The sequence below is a fragment of the Octodon degus genome, unplaced genomic scaffold (genome assembly GCF_000260255.1).
Source record: "Octodon degus isolate 3935 unplaced genomic scaffold, OctDeg1.0 scaffold00139, whole genome shotgun sequence".
NCBI classification, from domain to species: domain Eukaryota; kingdom Metazoa; phylum Chordata; class Mammalia; order Rodentia; family Octodontidae; genus Octodon; species Octodon degus.
Window position 1 is genome coordinate 4,455,054 of NW_004524715.1, and position 4,112 is coordinate 4,459,165.

A 4,112-nucleotide genomic window follows, 5' to 3' on the forward strand; every position below is an offset into this window, starting at 1 on the left:
CATGTGGAGAGAAAACATTCTCTCAGTCTTTCACAGAGAACAAATTGGCCAAGTAATGGCTGTGACTCATCCACATGGCTGACACTGACAAAGGATCTGCAAACTGAGGTAAAGGGTTTCAGGATAAATCCTGAGGCAATTTGATTGACCTTATCAGCTCCAAAAGCTACAACTCTTGTTGTATAGGTCTTGCCTTATGACAGAGTTCACCCAGCAGAGATGGTGGCAGCGATGGCAGCGGGGCAGCAAAGAGACAGAAAAGATAAAAAAGGCTTGTACTGAGGACACAGGAGGACCGCAAGGAAAGACATGCAGAAACCCTCTGGCCCAAACAGTGGAGGGCAGCTATATTTATATGTTTTTAAAGGGGGATGGGGCCTTGGGAGGTGAGGTGATGACGTTGTGAGGGCTCATTGGATATCCTCCTGGAAGGTGAGGTAGATCATCTTGGTGCGCAGGATGAAGGGAATGCTGGGAAGAAGAGTTAGATAGTTGCTGTGGACTCATCGTCACCTTGTGGAGACGCCATGGTGATTCAGCCAGTTCTCACATGGGCCGGACCCATCATTCCCATCTTTGGTTTGTTATAAAGGGGCACTGACTCTCTTAGACTGTTTCCTGCTGAACTGGGGCATCGCCATGATGGTGCTGAGTCTGTCCCATGTAGAAGCTGGTCCCAGGTGTGTCAGTCAGGGAGAGAATCCCTCTGGTAGTAAAGGCATGAATCCTAGATTGGAGAAACCTGGAAAAAAGTTTAAAAAGTCAAGGTGCTATGAGTAAAATATTACTATCATAATTAGAGGGCCCAGAAGAGGGACCACATAAGGAGCCCATGCTCCATATGTGTCACTCCACCAGGGCCATGGTGAGGAAGCAGGGTTAGAATACCTTAGTTCTGGGTGCTTTTTTTCAAGCCAGTGACAAAGGCGTTTTACCTTGTCCATAACTATCCCAGACTCATTTACAAAGTAGCAGCATTCTTCACCCAGCATGGCACACGTCCCACCCTTTTCAGCTGTCAGGACATCTAAAGCTTGGCGGTTTTGGAGGGCAACAGCAGCAAGACTATTAACTTGGTTTTGAAGTGAATTAATAAGAGCTGTTATCTCATCTATTTTTTTTTGGTGTAAATCGAGAGAGAGCTGGTGATAGAGATCTGTAGCATAAATAGCTGTGCCTAGTCCTCCTCCCCAAGTCCCACTCCAAGAACTGAGAGGATGCTCACCCCAATGAGCACTGGGATATGAGCAGCTCTTTTTGTTTTAGTGAGATGGTTTTTTGGTGGCCCTGACAAGAGTTGCGTTTCTATAGTGTATTGTGAATTTAAAGTCATGGCTGGCACCAAAAAGACAAGTGTACAGGATTCTGTCCATTTTGGGGGCAGGCAGGTATAACCCCCCATTTTACACCCTATAAACCAACCTTTAGGTGGGCAAACTGTTGTGTCTTGTGTGTGTGATGTACTCAGCACAGTGGGGAAGATCTTGTAATTGAAGTGAGTAGTTTTTAGATTGAGAGATCAGACAAGTAATATTAGCTGACCATTGCTGAGAGTCATGAATGAGAAGGGGGCCTACTATGGCAGGATTAGGTGGGAAAGATAGATGAGAATTATTCCAGAGTGTGGAAGCTGCCATGTAGAGGTCTTGCCTGTAGGGGATGCAGAGCCAGCATTCTGTGAGATTGGAGGTGTGTGAGAGAGTGTTATAGGCATGTGACAGAAGTTGAGGGATAGGAGGAATGACTTTTTGTTGTAGTATATTTGAAGGGTAGTCTGGGACCTCAATAACAGGAAGTGGAGATATAAGTTGAGTTTTTATGGTCATAAAATTGCCATAAGGTGTCTGCCATGTATTACCAGCATTATGGAAATAGAGTCCCCAATTTCTGCCCAAGAGGAATTCAGGGCGTGTTGCATTGGGGATTGAAATTGTTACCTGTCTGGCATCAAACCAACCTACAAACCAGACTGAGATAAATGGGTCTGCATCTTTTAAGATTTGTCCATAGTTGTTTATGCCTATGGTTTCACAGCCCTCATTGTCACGATAGAAGTCATTGGCATTGACACATTTTTGCTGGCGGAGTGAGGGAGGTTGTGGAGTGATATATAGGCTATCCAGGTAACAATATATTCCTACTGGTGAAGTACATTTTGAACCCGGTCTCCACTCTCTGTGTGTTCCACCTTTTCCTCTTTCTGTCCCATTCCCAGGTATCTCCCACATCCCAAGTTTGTTGGATTGGTACTAGCCGACAATAAGGGATATGGAAGACAACCTTGGAACTAGAGGGAGCAAAATTGTAAGAACCTATTATCCCTTGATCTGACAGAGACAGCATTGTGGTGCAAGTGAGCTGTGTAGCTGGAGGTGGACTAGAACATGTTGGCAGTAAGAAAAGCATGAAACTCATGAGCTGGAACATATTTGAGAGTATTTGCTTTTTAGCAACCTTATAACAGACAACCAAGTGTTGGAATTCCAAAAGCTGCTGCAAAATATAAGAGTATAATAGCTACCTTTTGTGGCACTTGAAAGTTGTCTGGGCAAACAGTCCAGAGTCCAACAGTGAATGAGATGAGCAGCAGGGAGTATGGGATCAGGAACCAGATGGGGAAGCAATACATGAGGTATGGTTCTTTGAGTCCTTGGTTAGGCGGAGGTGTGTAGGCGACAGCAGTTGTGAAGACCACGGTGGAGGGGGTTGTCTGGTGGAAGGGAGTCGTCTGGGCACTGTTTGGCTCGAGTAATGTAGAACCAGGAGGGCAGGCCGGCAACTTTGATCGCTGTTGGTGTTGAAAGTATAACCAGGTGAGGGCCTGTCCACATAGGATCCAATCCTGTAGGCTTAGAAGATTTAAGATATATTAAGTCTCCAGAAAATATAGATGGCACTGATTGAGAGGTATCTACCAGTTGTGGGAGGCAGGTGTTCACATGTTGTCACAGCAAGTACTGGAGAAAGGATAAAACAGGTACATAGTCAGCAATGGGAGGGAGGTTATCAGGAGTGGAGAAGCTATGAAGCAGAAAAGGCCTACCATACATGAGCTCAAATGGACTTAGGAAGGTGGAGGCCCTGGGGAGTGCCCTAAGTCTAGTTAGAGCTAAGGGAAGGAGCTGAGGCCAGGGCTGATGTAGCTCTAAAATGAGTTTTGTGAGATGAGACTTTAAGAGTCCATTTGCCTTTTCTACTTTACCAGAGGACTGTGGATGGTTTGGTATAGGTAGGTGCCAAGTGATGTTAAGGCTCGAAGCTACATGTTGAGTGATTTGGGAAATGAATGCTGGCCATTATCTGACTGAATAGTCTGGGGGAGCCTAAATCTGGGAATGATATCCTGTATGAGAACTCTATTGACTACATCTGCAATTTCTTGAGTAGTGGGAAAGGCCTCTATCCACCCTGAGAAAGTGCAGACAAAATGAGAAGATACCTCTGGGTCTTGTAGCGAGGCATGTGTGTAAAATCTATTTGCCAGTCTTCTCCTGGGGTGTGTCCATGGAGCTGGTGGGTTGGGAAAGAGGGGGGTGGTAAATGTCCCTGAAGAGAAATCTTAGCACAAAGCTGACAGTTTTGAGTTACCTGGCGAATGATAGTTTTTAAGGAAAAGTGTGTGGTGATAGGAGCTAAGAGTTTATATAGAGCCTGAGTACCGACATGAAAGCAACTATGTAGATTGGTGATAATGGCTACTGCTTGTTGGCTTGGGAGGAGGAGTTTTGGCCCTTGAAAAATCCATCCCTGTGTGTTTTGATGATAGTCAGGTTTGTGGAGCAACTGTAGTTGTTTTGGTGAATACTGGGGTGAAGGCATAGATTTTGGGATGATAGGAAGAAGGTGAGAAGGATATGGCTGTTGAGCAGCTAATTTGGCTTGTGTGTCAGCAAAGGCATTACCCTGAGCAACTGGGTCTAATTGAGCCTGGTGTCCCCTGCAGTGAATGACTGCCACCTGTTTGGGGAGCTGTGCTGCCTCTAGAAGTTTAATAATGAGAGGTGCATTGGTAATAGGAGTTCCCTGGGTGCTGATGAATCCCCTTTCTTGCCAGATAGCAGCATGAGAGTGGAGGATACTAAATGTGTACTTAGAGTCTGTGTAGATGTTTA